The 14,787-nt window shown below is 40.8% G+C and overlaps 1 long non-coding RNA gene and 1 other non-coding gene across 2 annotated transcripts in view; one reads left to right on the top strand and one right to left on the bottom strand.

Moving 5' to 3' along the window:
* The window catches only part of LOC117797369, a 133,805-nt gene that overhangs the window by 87,511 nt on the left and 31,507 nt on the right, over positions 1 to 14,787 (top strand). The window lies entirely within an intron of this gene.
* Positions 6,860 to 6,966, bottom strand: LOC117797595. Its single transcript, XR_004622594.1, has one exon. It is a non-coding gene; the product is annotated as a U6 spliceosomal RNA (small nuclear RNA).

The raw sequence follows: 14,787 nt of genomic DNA on the forward strand, positions 1-14,787 counted from the left end.
GACTTAGTTCACTTAGCATTATACTTTCTGGCTCCATCCACGTTTTTGCAAATGGCAAGATTTCATTCATTTGATGGCTGAGTAATATCCCATTGTATATATATACCACAACTGCTTTATCTATTCATCAGTCAATGGACAATTGGGCTCCTTCCATAATTTGGCTATTGTTGATAATGCTACTATAAACATCTAGGTGTGTGTTTCCCTTCGAATCAGTATTTTTTATCCTTTGGGCAAATACTCAGTACTGCAATTGCTGGATCATAGGGTAGTTCTATTTTTAACTTTATAAGGAACCTCCATACTACTTTCCAGTGTGTGGCTGCAGCAGTTTGCATCCCACCAACAGTGCAAGATGGTTCCCTATTCTCCACATCCTCACCAGCACCTGTCACTTCCTGTGTTGTTAATTTTAGCCATTCTGACTGGTGTGAGGTGATAGACCATGGTAGTTTCGATTTGTATTTCCTTGGTGATGAGTAATGTTGAGCATCTTTTCATGTGTCTGTTAATCATCTGTATGTCTTCTTTGGAAAAATGTCTATTTGTGTCTTCTGCCCATTTTTAACTGAATTATTTTTGGGGGGCTGATCAGTTGTATAATTTCTTTATAGATTTTGGGGGGGAGTTAAGATGGTGGAGGAGTAGGGACCCCTTTTCCAGCCAGTCCCCTGAGTCGAGCTGGATAGGTACCAGACCAGCCTGAACATCCATAGAATCAGCCTGAGACACAGGAAGATACATCTGGATCTCTACAAATGAACATCTCCAGTGCTGAGTATTGAGGTATGACAAGGGGAGCCGTGAAACCACACACAGATATCGGAAGATAAATGGAAGGGGGAGGGAGCCACCACGTTCGGGCACCGGGAAGCGGTAGCCACCTGCACGGGGGAGTGGGTGGATCGTGGACGGCACCCGCAAGACAGCAGACTGAGACCGTGAGCCGGGAGCTCGCGCCACCAGACATCTCACGAAACTCCGGAATCCCGGTGTGCTCACTGGAAACAGACTGAGACCGGGAGCTCCGGAGTGCGCGGGGGCGGCTGGTGGCTGGTGGCGTTAGAAACACAAAGGACTGAGACGCGCTGGCCCTGGAAGTGAGGGCTGGGATGCCGGGTGTGGGGTGCACAACCCGGGATGCTGCAGGGTTGAGCAGCACCAACAGAAACAGAGTTAAAGTGGCCAGATCATCAGTGGAGAACGGGCCGCAATCTCTCTGCTCTGAGAAAGAGGCTGAGATTCGGCCACTGCTGCTCTGACNTCTGACTCTCAGAGGAGGCACAGCAAACCGCCAGGGAAAGCCGCCAGAGAACAAAACCCTGGAAATACCGGCTCACAGTGTGCCCATCCCCATCCCCCCTCGCAGGGGACATGGAGACTCTACCCAAACAGGGTTTCCTGAGTATCAGCGCGGCAGGCCCCTCCCCCAGAAAGCAGGCTGAAAAATCAAGAAGCCCACATCCCGAGGCGCCTGGGTGGCGCAGTCATTGAGCGCCCCTCTTCGGCATAGGGCGTGATCCTGGCATTCTGGAAAGGAGTCCCTCATCGGGCTCCTCTGCTGGGAGCCTGCTTCTTCCTCTCCCACTCCCCTGCTAGTGTTCCCTCTCTCGCTGGTTGGCACTCTGCCGTGTAAATAAAATCTTTAAAGAAGAAGCCCACATCCCTAAGATCCCTATAAAACAAGGGCGCACGGCCTGGGTCCCAGTCAATAATTTGGCCTCTGGACAACCCCGCAACCTCTCCTCATCAGAATGATGAGAAGGAGAAGCCCCTCCCAGCAAAGAAAAGACAGTGAGTCTGTGGCCTCTGCCACAGAAATAATGGATATGGATGTAACCAAATTATCAGAAATGGAATTCAGAGTAACAACAGTCAAGATGATGAATAGACTTGAAAAAAGTATTAACAAAAATGTTACTGAGAATATAGAATCCCTAAGATCGGAAATGAGAGCGAATCTGACAGAAATTAAAAATTCTATGAGCCAAATGCAGTCAAAACTAGAGGCTCTGACGCCAGGGTCACCGAGGCAGAGGAACATATTAGCGAATTGGAGGATGGGTTAGTAGAAGAAAAAACGAAAATAGAAGCTGGACTTAAAAAAATCCATGCCCACGAATGTAGGTTACAGGAGATTACTGACTCAATGAAACGATCCAATGTCAGAATCATCGGCATCCCCAAGGGGGAGGAGAAAAACAGAGGTCTAGAAGAGATATTTGAACAAATTGTAGCTGAAAACTTCCCTAATCTAGGAAGGGAAACAAACATTCATGTCCAAGAGGCAGAGAGGACCTCTCCCAAGCTCAACCATGACAAACCTATGCCACGTCACGTCATAGTGCAAATCACAAATATTAGATCCAAGGATACAGTATTGAAAGCACCCAGGGCAAAGAAATTTCTCACGTACCAAAGCAAAGGTATCAGAATTACGTCAGACCTGTCTACAGAGACCTGGAATGAGAGAAAGGCTTGGGGGGGGGTATTTTTAAAGCTCTTTCAGAGAAAAACATGCAGCCAAGGATCCTTTATACAGCAAGGCTGTCATTCAGAATTGACAGAGAAATAAAGACGTTCCAGAATCGCCAGTCATTAACCAATTTCGTAACCATGAAACCAGCCCTACAGGAGATATTAAGAGGGGTTCTATAAAGGTAAAAAGGCCCCAAGAGTGATACAGAACAGAAAGTCACAACCGATACAAACACAGACTTTACTGGCAAAATGGCATCATTAAAATTCTATCTCTCAGTTTTCAGAGTCAATGTAAATGGCTTAAACTCTCCCATAAAATGCCATAGGGTTGCAGATTAGATAAAAAGACATGACCCATCCATTTCCTGTCTACAAGAGACTCATTTTGAACCCAAAGATACATTCAGACTGACAGTAAAAGGATGGAGTACCATCTTTCACGCAAATGGACCTCAAAAGAAAGCTGGGGTAGCAATTCTCATATCAGATAGACTGGATTTTAAACTAAAGACTATAGTTAGAGACGCAGAAGGGCACTATACTATTCTTAAAGGATGTATTCAACAAGTGGATATGACAATTATAAATANTAATATATATGCCCCCAACAGGGGAGCAGCAAGATACACAAGCCAACTCTTAACCAAAATAAAGAGACATATAGATAAGAACACAGTAATAGTAGGGGACCTCAACACCCCACTATCTATCAGAAATAGAACATCCTGGCAAAAACTAAGCCAAAAATCAAAGGCTTTGAATGCCATACTCGACGAGTTGGACCTCATAGATATATATAGAACACTACACCCCAGAACCAAAGAATACTCATTCTATTCAAATGCCCATGGAACATTCTCAAGAATAGATCATGCTCTGGGACACAAAACAGGTCTCAGCCAATACCAAAAGATTGAAATTATCCCCTGCATATTCTCAGACCACAACGCTCTGAAATTGGAACTCAACCACAAGGAAAAACCTGGAAGAAACTCAAACACTTGGAGGCTAAGAACCATCCTGCTCAAGAATGACTCGATAAACCAGGAAATCAAAAAACAAATTAAACAATTTATGGAGACCAACGAGAATGAATACACAACGGTCCAAAACCTATGGGATACTGCAAAGGCAGTCCTAAGGGGGAAATACATAGCCATCCAAGCCTCACTCAAAAGAATAGAAAAATCTAAAATGCAGTTTCTATATTCTCACCTCAAGAAACTGGAACAGCAACAGAGGGACAGGCCTAACCCACTGACAAGGAAGGAGTTGACCAAGATTAGAGCAGAAATCAATGAATTAGAGACCAGAACCACAGTAGAGCAGATCAACAGGACTAGAAGCTGGTTCTTTGAGAGAATCCATAAAATTGATAGACCACTGGCAAAACTTGTCCAAAAACAAAGAGAAAGGACTGAGATTATTAAAATTATGACTGAAAAGGGAGAGGTCACGACCAGCACCATTGAAATTGCAAGGATTATTAGAAACTTTTATCAACAGCTATATGCCAAAAAACTAAACAATCTGGAAGAGATGGAGGCCTTCCTGGAAACCTATAAACTACCAAGACTGAAACAGGAAGAAATAGATTTCTTAAATAGGCCAATTAACTATGAAGAAATTGAGTCAGTGATAAACAACCTTCCAAATAATAAAACTCCAGGCCCAGACGGTTTTCCTGGGGAATTCTACCAAACATTCAAAGAAGAAATAATACCTATTCTCCTAAAGCTATTTCAAAAAATAGAAACAGAAGGAAAGCTACCAAACTCATTCTATGAGGCTAATATTACCTTGATCCCCAAACCAGGCAAAGACCCCCTCAAAAAGGAGAATTACAGACCGATTTCTCTAATGAATATGGATGCCAAAATCCTCAACAAGATCCTTGCTAATAGAATCCAACAGTACATTAAAAGGATTATCCATCATGACCAAGTGGGATTCATACCTGGGATGCAAGCATGGTTCAACACTCGCAAATCAATCAATGTGATACATCATATCAACAAGAAAAGACTCAAGAACCATATGATCCTCTCAATTGATGCAGAAAAAGCATTTGACAAAATACAGCATCCTTTCCTGATTAAAACCCTTCAGAGTGTAGGAATAGAGGGTACATTTCTCAATCTCATAAAAGCCATCTATGAAAAGCCTACTGCAAGCATTATTCTCAATGGGGAAAAGCTGGAAGCCTTTCCCTTAAGATCAGGAACACGACAAGGATGCCCACTCTCGCCACTATTATTCAACATAGTACTAGAAGTCCTTGCAACAGCAATCAGAAGACAAAAAGGGATCAAAGGTATCCAAATCGGCAAAGAAGAAGTCAAACTGTCTCTCTTTGCAGATGACATGATACTCTATATGGAAAACCCAAAGGAATCCACTCCCAAACTATTAGAAGTTATAGAACAATTCAGTAAGGTGGCAGGATACAAAATCAATGCCCAGAAATCAGTTGCATTTCTATACACGAATAACGAGACTGAAGAAAGAGAAATTAGGGAATCCATCCCATTTACAATAACACCAAAAACCATGCGTTACCTTGGAATTAACTTAACCAGAGACGTAAAGGACCTATATGCTAGAAACTATAGATCACTTTTGAAAGATATTGAGGAAGACATAAAAAGATGGAAAAATATTCCATGCTCATGGATTGGAAGAATTAACATAGTTAAAATGTCCATACTACCCAGAGCAATCTACACTTTCAATGCTATCCCGATCAAAATACCGAGGACATTTTTCAAAGAACTGGAACAAATAGTCCTTAAATTTGTATGGAACCAGAAAAGGCCCCGAATCTCCAAGGAACTGTTGAAAAGGAAAAACAAAGCTGGGGGCATCACAATGCCGGATTTCGAGCTGTACTACAAAGCTGTGATCACAAAGACAGCATGGTACTGGCACAAAAACAGACACATCGACCAATGGAACAGAATAGAGAACCCAGAAATGGACCCTCGGCTCTTTGGGCAACTAATCTTTGATAAAGCAGGAAAAAACATCCGGTGGAAAAAAGACAGTCTCTTCAATAAATGGTGCTGGGAAAATTGGACAGCTACATGCAAAAGAATGAAACTTGACCACTCTCTCACACCATACACAAAAATAAACTCCAAATGGATGAAAGACCTCAATGTGAGACAGGAATCCATCAAAATTCTAGAGGAGAACATAGGCAACAACTTCTATGACATCGGCCAGAGCAACCTTTTTCACGACACATCTCCAAAGGCAAGAGAAATAAAAGATAAAATGAACTTATGGGACTTTATCAGGATAAAGAGCTTCTGCACAGCCAAGGAAACAGTCAAAAAAACTAAGAGACAGCCCACGGAATGGGAGAATATATTTGCAAAGGACACCACAGATAAAGGACTGGTATCCAAGATCTACAAAGAACTTCTCAAACTCAATACACGAGAAACAAATAAACAAATCATAAAATGGGCAGAAGATATGAACAGACACTTTTCCAATGAAGACATACAAATGGCTAACAGACACATGAAAAAATGTTCAAAATCATTAGCCATCAGGGAAATTCAAATCAAAACCACACTGAGATACCACCTTACGCCAGTTAGAATGGCAAAGATAGACAAGGCAAGAAACAACAATTGTTGGAGAGGATGTGGAGAAAGGGGATCCCTCCTACATTGTTGGTGGGAATGCAAGTTGGTACAGCCACTCTGGAAAACAGTGTGGAGGTCCCTTAAAAAGTTAAAAATTGAACTACCCTATGACCCAGCCATTGCACTACTGGGTGTTTACCCCAAAGATACAGACGTAGTAAAGAGAAGGGCCATATGCACCCCAATGTTCATAGCTGCATTGTCCACAATAGCCAAATCATGGAAGGAGCCGAGATGCCCTTCAACAGATGACTGGATTAAGAAGCTGTGGTCCATATATACAATGGAATATTACTCAGCTATCAGAAAGAACGAATTCTCAACATTTGCTGCAACATGGACGGCACTGGAGGAGATAATGCTAAGTGAAATAAGTCAAGCAGAGAAAGACAATTATCATATGATTTCTCTCATCTATGGAACATAAGAACTAGGATGATCGGTAGGGGAAGAAAGGGATAAAGAAAAGGGGGGTAATCAGAAGGGGGAATGAAACATGAGAGACTATGGACTGTGAGAGACAAACTGAGGACTTCAGAGGGGAGGGGGTGGGGGAATGGGATAGACTGGTGATGGGTAGTAAGGAGGGCACGTATTGCATGGTGCACTGGGTGTTATACGCAACTAATGAAGCATCAAACTTTACATCAGAAATCAGGGGATGTACTGTATGGTGATTAACATAATATAATAAAATAAAATTAATTATAAAAAAAAAAAAAACTATGGAATGTTTCATTAATTTGCATGTCACCCTTGCACAGGGACCATGCTAATCTTCTCTGTATTTTTCCAATTTTAGTATATGTGCTGCCAAAGCAAACACTTAATAAAAATTTTTTAAAAAGCCAAAAAAGGAAAGTAGACTTTATTTAAGAACGGCTGTACATTTACATTAAAATTGAGAAGATAGAGCAGGGTTGCCATGTAACCCCTCACATGGTTTCTCCTATTACTAGCAGCTTATGTTATTATGGTACGTTCATTGTAATTAATGAACCAATATTAGTACTCTATTATTTTTAAAGATTTTATTTATTTATTTGACAGAGATAGAGACAGCCAGCGAGAGAGGGAACACAAGCAGGGGGAGTGGGAGAGGAAGAAGCAGGCTCATAGTGGAGGAGCCTGATGTGGGGCTCGATCCCAGAACGCCGGGATCACGCCCTGAGCCGAAGGCAGACGCTTAACTGCTGTGCCACCCAGGCACCCCAGTACTCTATTTTTAACTAAAGTACATAGCTTATTCAAATTTCCTTGGCTCTTACCTGATGTATTTCTGCTCCAGGACCCCGTCCAGTGTTCTACATTGTTTATTGTTGTGTCTCCTTAGGCTTCTCTTGGCAGTGAGATTCCTCAGATTTTTCGTATTGATGGTGACCTTGGCAGTTTTAAAGCACATCAGTCAAGTGTTCTGTAGAATACCCTTCTATTGGAATTTTTATAATTTTTAAACCATGATTAAACTAGGATTATGGTTTTTCTTTTTTGAGGAATACAACATAAGTTAGTTGCCATTTTCGTCACATTGTATCAAAGATAAATACTCTCAACATGACTTATCACTATCGACACTGATATTGATCACTTAGCTGAGGTAGAATTTGTCAAATTTCTTCACTGGAAAATTGCCCTTTGTCCCCAGCCCCCTTAATATACTGTATTTTGGAAAAGGAATTCACTTCACTCAGCAGGCTATACTTAAGGTATAAGGATTTATGCTCTCCTTCTTTTAGTGCAAAGTATCTGTACAAGTCATTTAGAATTTTTATGCAAGAAAAATTATGCTCTCTTTTATTTCATTGAGCATCCTTATGACAGTTGTTTTGAATTCTTTGTCTGGTAACTCATATATCTCCATTTCTTTAGTGTGAATTTCTAGAGATTTATTTTGATCCTTCAACTTGGCCATACTTTTCTGTTTCTTTGGATGTCTTGTTATCTTTTGTTGGGACCTGAGCATTTGAAAAAACATCCACTTCTCCTAGTCTTTGTCTGGCTTTGTATAAGGATGTACAAGGATGGCCTTCACCAATAAGCCTACTTTGAGATTCTGGAGACCTCTCAAGCCTTTTCTGGGGGTGCATCTTTTCTGTGTTTGTATGCATAATCTCATAGTTGAGGAGGTTTCTCTTTTTCTACTCAGAGACTTCACCTGATGTCTGTTTGTAGTCCTAGAGTTTTGCTCATGTTGTAGCAAGTTGTAACACATGAGCTCTACCTAGTGTCTATCCCCAGTACTGTAGATTATTTGGCGTTAGATCATGAAGTGATCTTTGTTCTCAGCAGCCCTCAACCTGGTGCCAATTTCTGTCAGTGTTTTGATTCATGTAAGAGAACCCCAGTCCCTAATGCAACCCCCTGAAAAGTCAAAATGTTGGTTGTGCATTCCACTCTTCTCTTTTCCTCCCTGGAAAGAAGCCAGGTGTTGGAAGTTTTCTCACTACCACACTGTGCTGTACCAGAGGTGGAGCTTTGGTGAGTAACTACCACCAATTTTCTGACTATCTTCAGTGTGGTGCTTCTTAGGCATATGCTGGCCTGTAGTTCAGGAACTTCTTAACTGGTTTTCATGGAAACAATCGGTCTGTGCAATGTTATGTTCATGTCTCCATGGGGTAAGGAGGATCTGGGGCTTTCTGTTCTGCCATCTTGGTGACAATACTCCACTAACATCTTTTTAATACAAATTTGGGGATATTTTTGGGGATTTCACTGAATTTATAGATTATTTTGAGGAGAATGTATAACTTCATAAGTTTCTCTTTACATCATCAATCAGGTATTCATAGTTTATTCATAATGCTTAAATGGCAATAATTACAACCTTGAAAATTGTGAAACTGCCCTCTCATTTCTTAAAGAAATGGAAAAGTTTAGACTTTCCCCTTACATTCTAAATATAAATCTGTGAACAAATACAAGTAACTATTCCAGTTAACAGGTTTTTCACAATAAGAGCTCAATTTTGCTATCCTTTAATTAAAAGTAAACCACTGCAGAGAATTTCAGTTTTGCCAAAGTGAAGTTGCTTCACTCCTCCCAGGACCTGCCCATAAAAGAAAAAATCTCTGGACATAACACAACAAAAAAGCATAGGAAGACTCTGAGAGGAATTAAAAAGAAGGCAGACTACAAAGGTGCCTCTAGACTTGAGGAACAACACAGTAGTAAGTTCCCTGGGTTTCCTTGTTGCCTTCCATATATCCTGAACAGGGCATTCCATAAGCCTTGAAAACAAACCCACCAAAAGGCAGATAAAAAAAAAACTCCAAAAAAGCTTGTTCTCCTTAGTGAAAGGACTGCAGAAAGAGTGACATAACAACAGAAAACCTTTTTTGGCAATATCTGTCCTATTCCAGCCAAACACCAATGGTAAAACAGTACCCCTCCCACCATGGTTTCAGTAAATTAGGGTAAGTCAGTAGGTCCCACCCAGCCCTTGCCCCACAGAAGTAGGCATCAGCACTCAAATTTCCCCACCTGCCTCTGGTAGTATCAGAAGGGCACAGCAGGGAGCTAATCCTCCATTTCCCATCTGGCAGAATCTGGCAGTGCTCTGGTTCCCCTGCAGTGGTAGTATTAGCAGGTTTTAGCAGCCATTTAATTCTCTACCTCACACAACATCAATGAGACTGACCAAGCTGGTACAAGTTGGAGGCATTTGGCAATCCACTTTACCCCCAGTAGGAAGCTGAACCCTCCCTCTTAATCCTGCAATCTCATCCACATCAGCAAGACTACATAAGGGAAGGTAACATGAGGTGGAGTTACTCATTATTCAGCCCATCTTCTGCCAATATCAGTTTGGAAGTGTTCCCTCTTTTTAAATTTTTTAGAAGCATTTAAGAAAGATTGGTGTTAATTATACTTTAACAGATTGGGAGAATTCACCAATGAAGCTATCTGATCCTGGGTTTTTCTTTGTTTTTGATTACTGAGTCTCCTTACTCATTGCTGCTCCTTCACATTTTCTATTTATTCATGATTCAGTCTTAATAGATTGTGTGTTTCTATGGTTTTATCCATTTCTTTTTTTTTTATTATATTATGTTAATCACCATACAGTACATCCCCAGATTCCGATGTAAAGTTTGATGCTTCATTATGTGTATAACACCCAGTGCACCATGCAATACGTGCCCTCCATACTAAACATCACCAGTCTATCACATTCCCCCACCCCCTCCCCTCTGAAGTCTTCAGTTTGTTTCTCATAGTCCATTCGCTCATGTTTCATTCCCCCTTCTGATTACCCCCCCTTTCTTTATCCCTTTCTTCCCCTACCGATCATCCTAGTTCTTATGTTCCATAGATGAGAGAAATCATATGATAATTGTCTTTCTCTGCTTGACTTATTTCACTTAGCATTATCTCCTCCAGTGCCGTCCATGTTGCAGCAAATGTTGAGAATTCGTTCTTTCTGATAGCTGAGTAATATTCCATTGTATATATGGACCACAGCTTCTTAATCCAGTCATCTGTTGAAGGGCATCTCGGCTCCTTCCATGATTTGGCTATTGTGGACAATGCAGCTATGAACATTGGGGTGCATATGGCCCTTCTCTTTACTACGTCTGTATCTTTGGGGTAAACACCCAGTAGTGCAATGGCTGGGTCATAGGGTAGTTCAATTTTTAACTTTTTAAGGGACCTCCACACTGTTTTCCAGAGTGGCTGTACCAACTTGCATTCCCACCAACAATGTAGGAGGGATCCCCTTTCTCCACATCCTCTCCAACAATTGTTGTTTCTTGCCTTGTCTATCTTTGCCATTCTAACTGGCGTAAGGTGGTATCTCAGTGTGGTTTTGATTTGAATTTCCCTGATGGCTAATGATTTTGAACATTTTTTCATGTGTCTGTTAGCCATTTGTATGTCTTCATTGGAAAAGTGTCTGTTCATATCTTCTGCCCATTTTATGATTTGTTTATTTGTTTCTCGTGTATTGAGTTTGAGAAGTTCTTTGTAGATCTTGGATACCAGTCCTTTATCTGTGGTGTCCTTTGCAAATATATTCTCCCATTCCGTGGGCTGTCTCTTAGTTTTTTTGACTGTTTCCTTGGCTGTGCAGAAGCTCTTTATCCTGATAAAGTCCCATAAGTTCATTTTATCTTTTATTTCTCTTGCCTTTGGAGATGTGTCGTGAAAAAGGTTGCTCTGGCCGATGTCATAGAAGTTGTTGCCTATGTTCTCCTCTAGAATTTTGATGGATTCCTGTCTCACATTGAGGTCTTTCATCCATTTGGAGTTTATTTTTGTGTATGGTGTGAGAGAGTGGTCAAGTTTCATTCTTTTGCATGTAGCTGTCCAATTTTCCCAGCACCATTTATTGAAGAGACTGTCTTTTTTCCACCGGATGTTTTTTCCTGCTTTATCAAAGATTAGTTGCCCAAAGAGCCGAGGGTCCATTTCTGGGTTCTCTATTCTGTTCCATTGGTCGATGTGTCTGTTTTTGTGCCAGTACCATGCTGTCTTTGTGATCACAGCTTTGTAGTACAGCTCGAAATCCGGCATTGTGATGCCCCCAGCTTTGTTTTTCCTTTTCAACAGTTCCTTGGAGATTCGGGGCCTTTTCTGGTTCCATACAAATTTAAGGACTATTTGTTCCAGTTCTTTGAAAAATGTCCTCGGTATTTTGATCGGGATAGCATTGAAAGTGTAGATTGCTCTGGGTAGTATGGACATTTTAACTATGTTAATTCTTCCAATCCATGAGCATGGAATATTTTTCCATCTTTTTATGTCTTCCTCAATATCTTTCAAAAGTGATCTATAGTTTCTAGCATATAGGTCCTTTACGTCTCTGGTTAAGTTAATTCCAAGGTAACGCATGGTTTTTGGTGTTATTGTAAATGGGATGGATTCCCTAATTTCTCTTTCTTCAGTCTCGTTATTCGTGTATAGAAATGCAACTGATTTCTGGGCATTGATTTTGTATCCTGCCACCTTACTGAATTGTTCTATAACTTCTAATAGTTTGGGAGTGGATTCCTTTGGGTTTTCCATATAGAGTATCATGTCATCTGCAAAGAGAGACAGTTTGACTTCTTCTTTGCCGATTTGGATACCTTTGATCCCTTTTTGTCTTCTGATTGCTGTTGCAAGGACTTCTAGTACTATGTTGAATAATAGTGGCGAGAGTGGGCATCCTTGTCGTGTTCCTGATCTTAAGGGAAAGGCTTCCAGCTTTTCCCCATTGAGAATAATGCTTGCAGTAGGCTTTTCATAGATGGCTTTTATGAGATTGAGAAATGTACCCTCTATTCCTACACTCTGAAGGGTTTTAATCAGGAAAGGATGCTGTATTTTGTCAAATGCTTTTTCTGCATCAATTGAGAGGATCATATGGTTCTTGAGTCTTTTCTTGTTGATATGATGTATCACATTGATTGATTTGCGAGTGTTGAACCATGCTTGCATCCCAGGTATGAATCCCACTTGGTCATGATGGATAATCCTTTTAATGTACTGTTGGATTCTATTAGCAAGGATCTTGTTGAGGATTTTGGCATCCATATTCATTAGAGAAATCGGTCTGTAATTCTCCTTTTTGAGGGGGTCTTTGCCTGGTTTGGGGATCAAGGTAATATTAGCCTCATAGAATGAGTTTGGTAGCTTTCCTTCTGTTTCTATTTTTTGAAATAGCTTTAGGAGAATAGGTATTATTTCTTCTTTGAATGTTTGGTAGAATTCCCCAGGAAAACCGTCTGGGCCTGGAGTTTTATTATTTGGAAGGTTGTTTATCACTGACTCAATTTCTTCATAGTTAATTGGCCTATTTAAGAAATCTATTTCTTCCTGTTTCAGTCTTGGTAGTTTATAGGTTTCCAGGAAGGCCTCCATCTCTTCCAGATTGTTTAGTTTTTTGGCATATAGCTGTTGATAAAAGTTTCTAATAATCCTTGCAATTTCAATGGTGCTGGTCGTGACCTCTCCCTTTTCAGTCATAATTTTAATAATCTCAGTCCTTTCTCTTTGTTTTTGGACAAGTTTTGCCAGTGGTCTATCAATTTTATGGATTCTCTCAAAGAACCAGCTTCTAGTCCTGTTGATCTGCTCTACTGTGGTTCTGGTCTCTAATTCATTGATTTCTGCTCTAATCTTGGTCAACTCCTTCCTTGTCAGTGGGTTAGGCCTGTCCCTCTGTTGCTGTTCCAGTTTCTTGAGGTGAGAATATAGAAACTGCATTTTAGATTTTTCTATTCTTTTGAGTGAGGCTTGGATGGCTATGTATTTCCCCCTTAGGACTGCCTTTGCAGTATCCCATAGGTTTTGGACCGTTGTGTATTCATTCTCGTTGGTCTCCATAAATTGTTTAATTTGTTTTTTGATTTCCTGGTTTATCGAGTCATTCTTGAGCAGGATGGTTCTTAGCCTCCAAGTGTTTGAGTTTCTTCCAGGTTTTTCCTTGTGGTTGAGTTCCAATTTCAGAGCGTTGTGGTCTGAGAATATGCAGGGGATAATTTCAATCTTTTGGTATTGGCTGAGACCTGTTTTGTGTCCCAGAGCATGATCTATTCTTGAGAATGTTCCATGGGCATTTGAATAGAATGAGTATTCTTTGGTTCTGGGGTGTAGTGTTCTATATATATCTATGAGGTCCAACTCGTCGAGTATGGCATTCAAAGCCTTTGATTCTTTGCTTAGTTTTTGCCAGGGTGTTCTGTCTATTTCTGATAGTGGGGTGTTGAGGTCCCCTACTATTACTGTGTTCTTATCTATATGTCTCTTTATTTTGGTTAAGAGTTGGCTTGTGTATCTTGCTGCTCCCCTGTTGGGGGCATATATATTAATAATTGTCATATCCACTTGTTGAATACTTCCTTTAAGAATAATATAGTGCCCTTCTGTATCTCTCTCTATGGCCTCTAGTTTAAAATCCAGTCTATCTGATATGAGAATTGCTACTCCAGCTTTCTTTTGAGGTCCATTTGCGTGGAAGATGGTACTCCATCCCCTTACTCTAAGTCTGAATGCATCTTTGGGTTCAAAATGAGTCTCTTGTAGACAGCAAATGGATGGGTCATGTCTTTTTATCCAATCTGCAACCCTGTGGCGTTTTATGGGAGAGTTTAAGCCATTTAGATTGATAGAGATTATTGACAGATATGATTTTAATGATGCCATTTCTCTTTAAAGTCTTTGTATCGGTTGTGACTTGCTGCTCTGTATCACTCTTGGGGCCTTTTTACCTTTATAGAGCCCCCCTTAATATCTCCTGTAGGGCTGGTTTCGTGGTTACGAAATTGGTTAATGATTGGCGATTTTGGAACGTCTTTATTTCTCCATCAATTCTGAATGACAGCTTTGCTGGATAAAGGATCCTTGGCTGCATGTTTTTCTCTGAAAGAGCTTTAAAAATGCCCCCCCAAGCCTTTCTCTCATTCCAGGTCTCTGTAGACAGGTCTGACGTAATCCTGATACCTTTGCCTTGGTACGTGAGAAATTTCTTTGCCCTGGCCGCTTTCAATACTGTATCCTTGGATCTAATATTTGCGAATTGCACTATGACATGCCGTGGCGTAGGTTTGTCCTGGTTGAGCTTGGATGGGGTCCTCTCTGCCTCTTGGACACGAATGCTTGTTTCCCTTGCTAGATTAGGGAAGTTTTCAGCTACAATTTGTTCAAATATCTCTTCTAGACC

This window comes from Ailuropoda melanoleuca, chromosome X (assembly GCF_002007445.2).
Source record: "Ailuropoda melanoleuca isolate Jingjing chromosome X, ASM200744v2, whole genome shotgun sequence".
Classification (NCBI taxonomy): Eukaryota; Metazoa; Chordata; class Mammalia; order Carnivora; family Ursidae; genus Ailuropoda; species Ailuropoda melanoleuca.